General features: G+C 41.1%; 8 non-coding genes across 8 annotated transcripts; all 8 read right to left on the bottom strand.

The window, feature by feature from the left end:
* Positions 1-4,342: 4,342 nt before the first annotated feature.
* LOC136688430 (small nucleolar RNA U3) lies at positions 4,343-4,556 on the bottom strand. The gene has a single exon (XR_010801121.1). It is a non-coding gene; the product is annotated as a small nucleolar RNA U3 (small nucleolar RNA).
* Positions 4,557-4,940: 384 nt separating this feature from the next.
* Positions 4,941-5,154, bottom strand: LOC136688429 (small nucleolar RNA U3). The gene has a single exon (XR_010801120.1). It is a non-coding gene; the product is annotated as a small nucleolar RNA U3 (small nucleolar RNA).
* Positions 5,155-5,538: 384 nt separating this feature from the next.
* Positions 5,539-5,752, bottom strand: LOC136688405 (small nucleolar RNA U3). Its single transcript, XR_010801098.1, has one exon. It is a non-coding gene; the product is annotated as a small nucleolar RNA U3 (small nucleolar RNA).
* A 384-nt stretch (positions 5,753-6,136) lies between these two features.
* On the bottom strand, positions 6,137-6,350 carry LOC136688419 (small nucleolar RNA U3). The gene has a single exon (XR_010801111.1). It is a non-coding gene; the product is annotated as a small nucleolar RNA U3 (small nucleolar RNA).
* Positions 6,351-6,734: 384 nt separating this feature from the next.
* LOC136688414 (small nucleolar RNA U3) lies at positions 6,735-6,948 on the bottom strand. Its single transcript, XR_010801106.1, has one exon. It is a non-coding gene; the product is annotated as a small nucleolar RNA U3 (small nucleolar RNA).
* A 384-nt stretch (positions 6,949-7,332) lies between these two features.
* Positions 7,333-7,546, bottom strand: LOC136688406 (small nucleolar RNA U3). The gene has a single exon (XR_010801099.1). It is a non-coding gene; the product is annotated as a small nucleolar RNA U3 (small nucleolar RNA).
* Positions 7,547-7,930: 384 nt separating this feature from the next.
* On the bottom strand, positions 7,931-8,144 carry LOC136688407 (small nucleolar RNA U3). The gene has a single exon (XR_010801100.1). It is a non-coding gene; the product is annotated as a small nucleolar RNA U3 (small nucleolar RNA).
* A 384-nt stretch (positions 8,145-8,528) lies between these two features.
* Positions 8,529-8,742, bottom strand: LOC136688417 (small nucleolar RNA U3). Its single transcript, XR_010801109.1, has one exon. It is a non-coding gene; the product is annotated as a small nucleolar RNA U3 (small nucleolar RNA).
* Positions 8,743-13,332: the final 4,590 nt, after the last annotated feature.

Here is a 13,332-nt window from a genome sequence, read left to right as displayed (position 1 = left end):
AATGCTGTTACAGAAATAAATGTGCAGAATATTTTAAACTGAGCTGTAAGCCTGTTCAAACAGGAATGTTTTAAGCCTTGATTTAAAAGTGTCCAAAGTTGGGGCTCTTCTAATATTCTTAGTCGGCTGGTTCCATTTAAAAAGTGGCATAGTTGCTAAACGCTGCCTCTCCAGGTTTAGTTTTTACCTGAGGCAGGACTAACTGACTAGTTCCTAAAGATCTGAGAGCTCTGCTCGGCTCATATCTCTGTAGCAGATGTTATAAATGCGCTGGTCCTACCCCATATAGGCATTTATAGACCAGTAATAACACCTTAAAGTCTCTTCTGTAACAGACTGGTATCCAGTGTAAGGATTTGAGGATGGGGTGATGTGATCTCTTCTTTTGCTCCTAGTGAGAACTCTGGCAGCTGCATTTTGAATCAGCTGGTCTTTTTTGGAAGTCCAGCTAAGAGACCATTACAGTAATCAATCCTGCTAGAAATAAAGGCATGGATTAGTTTCTCCAGGTGTGGTTTAGTCAGAAAATCTCTAATCTTACTGATGTTCTTAAGAGGGTAAAATGCTGATTTAGTAACCACTTTAATATGCCTACTAAAACTGAGATCTGAGTCCATTAATGCACCAAGTTTGTGAGCCAGTTCCTTTGATTTGAGGGCTCTCGAGTCCAGATACGTAGCCAATCTTTGTCTCTCATTGCTGTTCCCAAATAGTATAATCTCAGTTTTATCTTTATTCAGCTGCAGAAAGTTGTATCCCATCCAGTTTGTGATGTGTTCAAGGCAATTGCTTAATGAGTCAACTGGACCAGAGTCATTTGGGGACAGGGCCATGTAAATCTGAGTATCATCTGCATAGCTGTGATAGGACAGCCCATATTCTTGTAGAATCTGGCCAAGGGGAAGCGTATATAAATTAAATAAAAGTGGTCCAAGAAGAGAGCCCTGCGGGACACCACAGGTCACGGGCGTGTTCTCTGAAATATTATTTTCTAATTCTACAACGTAGTTCCTGCCTTCCAGGTAAGACACAAACCACTTCAGGGCTGTTCCTGAGAGTCCAACCCAGTTTGCGAGTCTATCTATAAGAATCTTATGGTCAATGGTATCAAAGGCAGCACAGGTCAAGAAGTAATAGAAGAGATACCTTTCCAGCCTCCATATTTAAGCAAATGTCATTAATGATCTTGATTAGAGCAGTCTCAGTGCTGTAATTAGACCGGAACCCGGACTGGAATTTCTCTAGGCTACTGTTTATGGACAAAAATAGTGATTTGCCTGAAAACTATTTTCTCAATGATTTTGCCAATGAACGGTAAATTAGAAATTGGTCTGTAGTTACTTACATGAGATGATTCTAAATTATTCTTTTTTTAGAAGAGGTTTTACAACTGCAGTTTTTAGTGAGCTCAGAAAGACCTCCGACATGAGTGAAGTGTGGAGTATGTCTGGTGCTATAGTGTGCTAAGAGTGTGAAACACACTCTTTAAAAATTTGGTTGGTAGTGTGTCAAGACTACAAGTGGATGATTGGAGATTATTAACTGTGTCAATTAAAATTTCATTTTTAACACTACTGAACTCTGACATTTTAACTAAGGAGTCTTTATGAGGTGATGGAGAAGGTACAGACTCATTGTTGGATATAGATGTCGCTTGTCTGATATTCTTGATTTTAATTTTAAAAAATAATGCAAACTCATTACATCTTTCAGTTGTTAATAGTTCAGGTGCCATTTGTGTGCGTGAGTTAGTAAGTCTGTCGACCACGTTGAAGAGGATTTTGCTGTTGTTAATATTATTGTTGATGATGCTAGAGATTGTCATGTTTTGCATATTATTGTGTTGTATTCACATAGCCCATCTTTGTAGATTTCTTTGTGAATATGAAGACTTGTTTTACACCATCTGCGTTCTGCCTTGCAGCATTCCCTCTTTTGGATTTGAACAACAGAAGCATTTCTCCATGGTGCTTTCTGTTTTCAAGACAAAGCCTTCAATTTAACTGGCACAATCTCGTCCATAATATTGACAATTTTTGAATTAAAACTATTCAGCAGACCATCAGCAGAGCTGGACTGTTCACATGGTGTAGTGCACATTTTACTCATGAAAAGTGTAGCTGTGCAGTCCATTATAATCCTTTTCTTGACACAACTCTTCTGTCCCTGATGACTGGTGAGGCCCACATATCAAAGAACACACAGTAGTGATCTGACAACGCAATATATCTTTGAGATAACAATATCCAGCATGTGACCATGACAATGTGTATTCCCTGTAACTTTCTGTGAAAGACCAAAAGAGTCCAATATGGTGTGTAGTTCCTTGGCAAAACAGTCCTTGGGATTGTCAATATGTATGTTAAAGTCACCAGCAATAACAAAATAGTCAAAGTCAGTAGAAATAAAAGACAGCATCTCTGTAAATTCATCAATAAAAGAAGCACTGTACTTCGGAGGCCTGTAGACAGTTACTAGTAATATCTGTGGTGTCCCTTTTAGAACTACACAGAGGTACTCAAATGTTGTGAAATCACCAAATGATAACTGCTTGCACTGAAAATAAAAATGGAACAGAGCAGCTAGACCTACCAACATTTCTACTGGCACGAGATACATTGAAAAAATGAATATCCAGAGGAGCCGACTCCATTAAAACAATTGCAGTACTACGTTCATTTAACCAAGTCTCAGTTAAAAGTATAAAATCAAGCCCATGTGCTGTAATAAAATCATTAATTAAGTGTGATTTGTTTGTGAGAGATCTGAAATTTAGAAGAGCTAACTTAATAACTTGTGCACTTTGCCACAGAATCTCTGTATCACGTTTTATATGCTGTAGATTGGCTACGTTCACAGAATCTGACCTCAACTTCCTGTTCTTTCTCTCACTGATAAGTACTGGAATGGTAGAGATTACAGGGACCAAATGTCCAAGCTTGTTTTGAAAACATGTACTGTTGACATCACTGCAGCAGCCAGGACCCAAAAAACATTACTTTTCCTCATCCTTATCAGCTGACGAAGCTGTTTAAAGCACCAACTAGCGATGGGGCCGTGAGTGAAGCTGCCTTTCCAGAAATCAAGGAGCTTGTCTTTTCCATTGAGATGCTCTAGGTGATGATGGAGCGTGATTTTTCTTATGGGACAGTCTGGGGGACTGCAGTGGGGAAGTGGCAGTAGATGAGGGTGGAGTAGAAACTGGGGTGGTTTTTCTTTTCACCTAAGGGCTGGCTGACAAAGAAAGTGACAGGCTTGTCCAAGCCGATACTAGCTTCTCCATGGCTGCTAGGAGGTTCAGGTGGGGTGATGTGGGAGGGGAAATAGAGGACATGGAGGATACATCTTGGGGTTTTCGTGTCTCTGGCAGCTGATAAAATTGGTCATTGCCACTCATATCCAGTTTCTGCTGCTCCCTCAGGTCATCTGCTTGTACAGCAGAGTTCCTAGATGTTGATGCTGATGTGCCACCACCAAGACAAATGGATAGATTACACACTGAGAAAATGAGGTTGTCTGTCAGAAGTTTGACACCTCTCTTGTTTGTGTGTAGTCCATCTCTCCTTAAAAGTTCTCTCTTCCCAAAAAAACAAGTTAAAGTTGTCAATGAAGTTCAGTCCATTTGACCTGCAGCTGTTCTGTAGCCAGGTGTTTAATCCCAGTAACCTTGAGAACATATTGGTGCCTCCTGCAGGTAGAGGTCCTCTGATGAAAAATTGTATGTTGAACTTACTGTGTTAAGGAGGTCATTAAAGACTCTTTTTAAAACTTCAGGGACTGTGATGTTTGGATTACATCACACTATGAGTTTTGGGTTTGTTACCCCATTAACAGTGTCATCTCCAAAGATCAGGGTGTCTGCTGTAAGTTTTTTAGTGTTTTATGACCATCTGGCACTTTCTGCGTTGAGTTCACTGCATTTGTGATTTTCACAAAGGGCATGCAGTGGTTCAAATCTGTTTTTCAGCTGAAGTAAATAAGACCAACACTCCTGTCTGGTTCTGAGCTGTGCTCTCTCAGCAGCAGTGTTAGGTTTAGCAGCTGAATTTCCTGGACCAGCAGTGATAACAAAAGTAAAAAACAAGAATACAAAGCACTGCACAGATCTAACAACAATCTGCACCTACTTCCCATCTCTAACTGTACTCATGACAGTGTTGCCATCCACATGATCATCTCGGAACTCTGCCTACTATCCTGCGGGTGTTTCTCAAGATTCATAATCAGACATTGGGGACAAGGAAACAAACTTGGCGTGAGAACTGTCCAGAAAATCTCTTAGAACAAACAAGCAGTTTTATTGGAATTGTCAATAACTCTACCATTATCAGCCAAAAACCTTACCACTCTGCTTACACCTCTTACTTCTAGTCTGCAAAAAGCAGACAGAACAATCATCAACAACAGAGAGTAACAACAGGTTCATGCTTTTCTCAGACCGTGTCCCGCTCTGAAAGAAATGCCTCAGCTCTTCATCATGGAGAAAGAAACGTAACACTTTCAAACCACTTTTCTAATTCACAAACTATAGAAATGATGCCTGAAAGTATAGTCTTAGCTTAGAAAACTTCAGGACTTCAGCCTTCATCTCGGAGCTCTGCCTCTCGCTCACGGTGGAGAGATGAATTCTGTATTTGTCAGTGATGAAGAATCCTATGGAACTAAAGAAAATGGGTGAAAATATACAGTAGCCAAGAATGCATCTACACCAACTTCTGAGACACTCCAAACGGCAACTGCTCAACAGGTCATAATATATGCAGAGACTCGGCTCAGACATGACTCCACTACTATCCTGCGGGTGTTTCTCAAGATTCATAATCAGACATTGGGGACAAGGGAACAAAGTTGGCGTGAGAACTGTCCAGAAAAACTCTTAGAACAAACAAGCAGTTTTAGAAGAAATGTCAATAACTCCACCATTGTCAAGCAAAAATCTTACCACTCTGCTTACACCTCTTTCTTTCAGTCTGCAAAAAGCAGGTGGAACAGTCGTCAACGACAGAGAGTAACAACAGATTCATGCTTCTCGCAGTCCGATTCCCACTCTGAAAGAAATGCCTCAGCTCTTCATCGTGAAGAGAAAGACGTAACACTTTCAAACCACATTTCCAAAAAATAAACTATAGAAATGATCCCTGAAAGTATAGTCTTAGCTCATAAAACCTCAGGACTTCAGCCTTCATCTCGGAGCTCTGCCTCTCGCTCGTGGTGGAGAGATGAATTCTGTATTTGTCAGTGATGAAGAACCCTATGGAACTAAAGAAAATGGGTGAAAATATACAGTAGCCAAGGATGCATCTACACCAACTTCTGAAATGCTCCAAACGGCAACTGCTCAAAGGGTCATAATATATGCCGGGACTCGGCTCAGACAAGACTCCACTACTATCCTGCAGGTGTTTCTCAAGATTCATAATCAGACATTGGGGAGAAGGAAACAAACTTGGCATGAGAACTGTCCATAAAATCTCTTAGAACAAACAAGCAGTTTTAGTGGAATTGTCAATAACTCTACCATTATCAGCCAAAAATCTTACCACTCTGCTTACACCTCTTTCTTCTAGTCTGCAAAAAGCAGACAGAACAATCATCAACAACAAAGAGTAACAACAGGTTCATGCTTCTCTCAGTCAGAGTCCCGCTCTGAAAGAAATGCCTCAGCTCTTCATCGTGGAGAGAGAAACTTAACACTTTCAAACCACTTTTCCAATTCATAAACTATAGAAATGATTCCTGAAAGTATAGTCTTAGCTCAGAAAACTAAAGGACTTCAGCCTTCGTCTCGGAGCTCTGCCTCTCGCTCGCGATGGAGAGATGAATTCTGTATTTGTCAGTGATGAAGAACCCTATGGAACTAAAGAAAATGGGGGAAAATATACAGTAGCCAAGGATGCATCTACACCAACTTCTGAAACGCTCCAAACGGCAACTGCTCAACGGGTCATAACATATGCAGGGACTCGGCTCAGACGTGACTACACTACTATGCTGCGGGTGTTTCTCAAGATTCATAATCAGACGTTGGGGACAAGGGAACAAACATGGCGTGAGAACTGTCCAGAAAATCTCTTAGAACAAACAAGCAGTTTTAGTGGTATCGTCAATAACTCCACCATAGTCAGGCAAAAATCTTACCACTCTGCTTACACCTCTTTCTTCCAGTCTGCAAAAAGCAGATGGAACAGTCATCAACGACAGAGAGTAACAACAGGTTCATGTTTCTCTCAGTCCGATTCCCACTCTGAAAGAAATGCCTCAGCTCTTCATCGTGGAAAGGAAGACGTAACACTTTCAAACCACATTTCCAAGAAATAAACTATAGAAATGATCCCTGAAAATATAGTCTTAACTCAGAAAATCTCAGGACTTCAGCCTTCATCTCGGAGCTCTGCTTCTCGCTCGCGGTGGAGAGATGTATTCTTTATTTGTCAGTGATGAAGAACCCTATGGAACTAAAGAAAATGGGGGAAAATATACAGTAGCCAAGGATGCATCTACACCAACTTCTGAAACGCTCCAAATAGAAACTGCTCAACGGGTCTTAATATATCCAGGGACTCGGCTCAGACGTGACTCCACTACTATCCTGCGGGTGTTTCTCAAGATTCATAATCAGACATTGGAGACAAGGAAACAAACTTGGCGTGAGAACTGTCCAGAAAAACTTTTAGAACAAACAAGCAGTTTTAAAAGAAGTTTCAATAACTCAACCATTATCAGGCAAACATCTTACCACTCTGCTTACACCTCTTTCTTCCAGTCTGCAACAAGCAGATGGAACGGTCATCAACAACAGAGAGTAACAACAGGTTCATGTTTCTCTCAGTCAGATTCCCGCTCTGAAAGAAATGCTTCAGCTCTTCATCGTGGTAAGAGAAACGTAACACTTTCAAACCACATTTCCCAAAAATAAACTATAAAAATAATCCCTGAAAGTATAGTCTTAGCTCAGAAAACTTCAGGACTTCAGCCTTCATCTCGGAGCTCTGCCTCTCGCTCGCGGTGGAGAGATGAATTCTGTATTTGTCAGTGATGAAGAACCCTATGGAACTAAAGAAAATGGGGGAAAATATACAGTAGCCAAGGATGCATCTACACCAACTTCTGAAACGCTCCAAACGGCAACTGCTCAACGGGTCATAATACATGCAGGGACTCGGCTCAGACGTGACTCCACTACTATGCTGCAGGTGTTTCTCAAGATTCATAATCAAACATTGGAGACAAGGAAACAAACTTGGCGTGACAACTGTCCAGTAAAACTTTTAGAACAAACAAGCAGTTTTAGAAGAATTGTCAATTACTCAACCATTGTCAGGCAAAAATCTTACCACTCTGCTTACACCTCTTTCTTCCAGTCTGCAAAAAGCAGATGGAACGGTCATGAACGACAGAGAGGAACAACAGGTTCATGTTTCTCTCAGTCCGATTCCCGCTCTGAAAGAAATGCCTCAGCTCTTCATCGCGGAAAGGAAAACGTAACACTTTCAAACCTCATTTCCAAGAAATAAACTATAGAAATGATTCCTGAAAGTATAGTCTTAGCTCAGAAAACCTCAGGACTTCAGCCTTCATCTCGGAGCTCTGCTTCTCGCCCGCGGTGGAGAGATGAATTCTGTATTTGTCAGTGATGAAGAACCCTATGGAACTAAAGAAAATGGGGGAAAATATACAGTAGCCAAGGATGCATCTACACCAACTTCTGAAACGCTGCAAACGGCAACTGCTCAACGGGTCATAACATATGCAGGGACTCGGCTCAGACGTGACTCCACTACTATGCTGCGGGTGTTTCTCAAGATTCATAATCAGACATTAGAGACAATGAAACAAACTTGGCGTGAGAACTGTCCAGAAAAACTTTTAGAACAAACAAGAAGTTTTAGAAAAAGTTTCAATAACTCAACCATTGTCAGGCAAAAATCTAACCACTCTGCTTACACTTCTTTCTTCCAGTCTGCAAAAAGCAGATGGAACAGTCATCAACGACAGAGAGCAACAACAGGTTCATGTTTCTCTCAGTCCTATTCCCGCTCTGAAAGAAATGCCTCAGCTCTTCATCGTGGAAACAGAGACTTAACACTTTCAAACCACATTTCCCAGAAATAAACTATAGAAATGGTCCCTGAAAGTATAGTCTTAACTCAGAAAATCTCAGGACTTCAGCCTTCATCTCGGAGCTCTGCTTCTCTCGCGCGGTGGAGAGATGAATTCCGTATTTGTCAGTGATGAAGAACCCTATGGAACTAAAGAAAATGGGTGAAAATATACAGTAGCCAAGGATGCATCTACACCAACTTCTGAAACGCTCCAAATAGAAACTGCTCAACGGGTCAAAATATATGCAGGGACTCGGCTCAGACAAGACTCCACTACTATCCTGCAGGTGTTTCTCAAGATTCATAAACAGACATTGGGGACAAGGAAACATACTTGGCATGAAAACTGTCCAGAAAAACTATTAGAACAAACAAGCAGTTTTAGCGGTATTGTCATTAACTCCACCATAGTCAGGCAAAAATCTTACCACTCTGCTTACATCTCTTTCTTCCAGTCTGCAAAAAGCAAATGGAACGGTCATCAACTACAGAGAGTAACAACAGGTTCATGTTTCTCTCAGTCCGATTCCCGCACTGAAAGAAATGCCTCAGCTCTTCATCGCGGAAAGGAAAACGTAACACTTTCAAACCACATTTCCAAGAAATAAACTATAGAAATGATTCCTGAAAGTATAGTCTTAGCTCAGAAAACCTCAGGACTTCAGCCTTCATCTCGGAGCTCTGCTGGGGGGTTTGAGAGTGGAGATCTGGCAACCCGTTTGGCTGTTTCTGTACCAGTTTGGAAGCTGTTTTGATCGCTCGGGTTTTCCTGTTTAATCGTTTCCATTGTTATTTCTATATTTATATCTGTTTTTATAACCTACTAACCATCCATAGATCTATCTTTTAGATTGTCTCCGCAGGAATATTCATTACAGAGGCACTAAAACTGCCACCGGACCCTGGAGTAACGTTCTTGGTGTAAGTTACTAAAATTCACTAAAAGCGGTAAGTACCTGCAATTCCATGGCTACTACTGGCTGTTTTGCCTGTTCAGAGTGTGGCATGTTTAGTTTAACGCCCTTTTCCACCTCTAGCGATAAATATAGTGGTTGTATTTGTAGTAAGTGTCAGCTAGTTAGCTCTCTGGTGGATAAAGTGGACCAGCTAGAAGTGCGCATCCGGAGCTTATTATTGTTGAGGGATAAACAGCGAGATTCAGTGTTAGCAACTCCGGGTGCCTTAGGGAGAGTTAGCACCCCCACGACTCCGGCGTTAGAGCCCTCACAGCGGGGTGAATGGGTGACGTCTCGGCGTCATAGCCGGAAAGCTAAGGCTGATGCTAACGCTGAGGCCAAAGCTAGCCCACCGGGACACCACGCTCCTCCGATTCGCGTGTCAAACAGGTTTGCCCTGCTCAGCGAAGCACCCGCTGAGGAGCCTGTTAAGAGTGCTCTGGTTATAGGAGACTCTATTGTTCGGCACGTGAAATTAGCTACTCCTTTAGGGGCGCCGGCAGTAACAGTTAGCTGTTTATCGGGAGCCAGAGCGCCGGATATTAGTGGCAACCTTAGACTGTTAGCTAATTGGAGATATTCGAGGGTAGTCATTCATGTAGGGGCCAATGATATTCGTCTGCGGCAGTCTGAGGTAACTAAGGGTAATATTACAGAGGTGATTAAACTGGCCCAGACGATGTCCGATGCCGTAATCTGCTCTGGTCCCATACCAATGCGGCGTGGCGACGAAGCTTACAGCAGACTTTGGGCATTAAACTGCTGGATGTCCAAGTGGTGTTCCGAAAATCAAGTGGGCTTTATAGACAATTGGTTACGTTTTGAGGGCAAGCCTGGTCTTATAGGTAGGGATGGTATCCACCCCACGCGGGAGGGTGCTGCCTTACTTTCTTGCAGTATAGCACATAGTCTTTTAGTTAGTCGGCAGAGTAGTGTAGATAGCTGCTGACAATCCAGAGCCGGGACCAGGCCGCAGACAGACAGGCTAAACCGACCGTCTGCGAACTGTCTTGAGGCGTCACCCAGGTTCAACTGTATTGAGACTGTGTCTTTCCCCCGAACTAAATGTAAAAGTAGAAAAACAAAATCAGCCTGTTTCAGCAACCTAATCAATATTAAATCATACACAACACCTAGCAGCAACACCTCAGAACTAAAATTTGGGTTACTCAACATAAGATCGCTAAACTCAAAAGCACTCATCGTAAATGATATTATAAGTGATCATAAATTCAATGTTTTCTGTCTCACGGAAACGTAGGTTAAACCAAATGAATATTTAGCACTAAATGAAGCCACCCCCCTAGGCTATAATTATGCACATAGCCCAAGAATATCAGGCAAAGGAGGTGGAGTATGTGTAATTTACCAAAATACCCTAGAAATTAGTCTTAAACAATGTGACACCTTTTCTTCTTTTGAGGTTCTCTCCACTATTATTACAAATCCAGTCACAAAAAAGGACGCATTTTTATTATGCAACATTTAGAGACCACCAGGGCCTTACTTAGAATTTCTGAAAGAATTCAGCGATTTTGCTACAAACCTAGCGGTGTGCAATCATAAAGTTATAATTGTAGGAGATTTCAATATCCATTTCGAGAAGGAAAGTGACCCACTAAAAAAGGCATTTACCTCAATCTTAGACTCTATTGGTATTACTCAAAATGTAACAGGGCCTACACACTACTGCAGCCACACTTTAGACTTAGTTCTGACACTAGGTCTTAACATTGACAAAATTAATATCTTACCGCAATCCTCAGCAATCTCCGATCATTACTTAATTTCATATGAGCTACGTTTTATCCATAATATATGTAAGAACCCTCGCTATTCTACAAGGCGTATAATAAAACCATCTACCGCCCTACAATTTATAGAAAACCTACCAGAACTATCGACCCCAGTTCCAACTCCATCAGACCCAATGGACCTAGATGTACTAACTGACTACCTAGAAAATACCTGTCGATCTACTTTAGAAAAGGTAGCACCACTTAAACATAAAAGTATAAGACAGAAAAAGCTCGCACCATGGTATAACGATAAGACCCGTACTTTAAAACAAACATTACGAAAACTAGAGCGGAAATGGCGATCAACCAAGCTTGAAGTGTTTCATTCTGCCTGGAAGGACAGCCTTATAGAGTATAGAAATGCCCTCACTAAAGCTCGCTCAGCATATCTGGCCTCGCTGATCTCCAATAATAAAAATAATCCGAGAGCACTGTTTAGTGTGTTTTCTAGAATTACAAAAAATCAAGCAGGTTCTGAACAACTAATTCCAGCAACTCTCACCAGTAAAGATTTTATGGACTTTTTTAATAATAAAATTGAGAATATTAGACAACAAACTCTAGCCACAGGATCAAATCCATCCTGGCTGCCACCTGATGTGAATGAAATAAAACATAATATAACTGTAAAAGAAAGACTTGAAACCTTTTACCCACTCCCACAATTAGAACTAGAGAAGATTATCACCTCCGCAAACTGTACAACTTGCACACTTGACGCAATTCCCACAAAGTTGCTCAAAGAAGTACTACCAGCTATTATTGATCCTCTTTTAACTATAGTAAACTCATCGCTTAGTCTGGGCCATGTACCCAAAGCTTTTAAACTAGCAGTTATTAAACCTATGATCAAGAAACCAAATCTTGATGCTAGTACACTGTCTAATTACAGGCCTATTTCTAATTTGCCATTTCTGTCTAAGATCTTAGAAAGAGCTGTGGCCCAACAACTTAGTTCATATCTACATAAGAATCATATATATGAAAAATTCCAATCTGGATTCAGGCAACATCATAGTACAGAGACAGCTCTAGTCAAGATAACAAATGATCTTCTTCTTGCCTCTGATCAAGGCCACGTATCCCTGTTGGTGCTTCTTGACCTAAGCGCAGCCTTCGATACAATAGACCACAATATTCTCATAGAAAGGTTAGAAAACATGGTTGGAATCACAGGGACAGCCCTATTATGGTTCAAATCTTACTTAACGGAACGTTATCAATTCATAAAAGTAAACAATCTAAATTCAAATTATTCTAAAGTAAGATTTGGAATTCCACAAGGCTCTATTTTAGGACCATTATTATTTACATTATACATGTTACCGCTAGGCACAGTTATAAGAAACCATGACATTAACTTTCACTGTTACGCAGACGACACACAATTGTATATTTCAGCCAAGCCCGATGACAAACACAGATTAAAGAAAATAGAGGACTGTGTAAAAGACGTGAAAGGCTGGATGTTGCGTAACTTCCTCCTTCTAAACAGCAACAAAACAGAGGTCCTGCTTTTGGGTCCAAAAGTGACAAGAAATAAATTATCAGATTTAATTTTAGATCTAGCTAACTTTCCAGTTAAACCTGGTTCAGCAGCAAAAAATCTTGGTGTCATAATTGACCCGGATTTATCATTTGATCAACACATAGGTAGTATCACTAGGACAGCTTTTTTACATCTTCGCAATATTGCTAAGATTAGAAATGCCTTATCCCTCCAGGACGCAGAAACATTAGTACATGCCTTTATTACTTCAAGGCTTGACTACTGTAACGCACTACTGTCAGGATGCACCAGCAGCAATTTAAGAAAACTTCAACTAGTTCAAAATGCTGCAGCTAGGGTCCTCACTAAAACTAGAAAATTTGAACATATCAGCCCAGTTTTATCATCACTTCATTGGCTGCCTGTTAAATTCCGCATTGACTACAAAATTTTGTTATTAACATATAAAGCTCTACATGGGCTTGCTCCTGAATATCTTCAAGATACAATTTCCTATTATGAGCCTCCACGTTCACTCAGATCACAGAATACTGGATTTTTAAATGTTCCCAGAATTCAGAAGGCCTCAGCTGGGGGAAGAGCCTTTTCTTATAAAGCCCCCCAACTCTGGAATGATCTTCCAAAAAATGTTCGGGACTCAGACACAGTCGCAATCTTCAAATGTAGGCTAAAAACTCATTTGTTTAGTTTATCATTTGGTAGCTAATGCTCCCCCATAGATAAAGGCGGCAGATCCGGGGGGTCCATGGACACAGGGAATTATAGTATACTGAGACGCTGGTGCTGTCGTCCCGCCGCTTCTCGCGATCACTCAGGTTTGTTGACGGTGGAGCGGAGGGATGCCAGTGTTTCAGGATGCTCCCATGTCTGTGTGTCCTTCTGGTTCTCTCCTTTTAGTTAATGCTGTCATAGTCAGATCTGCCGGAGTCATTAGCCACACTCTGGAAATTTTCATATTTTCTACT

The sequence above is a fragment of the Hoplias malabaricus genome, chromosome 2, assembly GCF_029633855.1.
Source record: "Hoplias malabaricus isolate fHopMal1 chromosome 2, fHopMal1.hap1, whole genome shotgun sequence".
In the NCBI taxonomy this organism is placed as follows: domain Eukaryota; kingdom Metazoa; phylum Chordata; class Actinopteri; order Characiformes; family Erythrinidae; genus Hoplias; species Hoplias malabaricus.
Note: the sequence above shows the minus strand (reverse complement) of the source record. Positions and strands in the feature narration are given on the sequence as shown.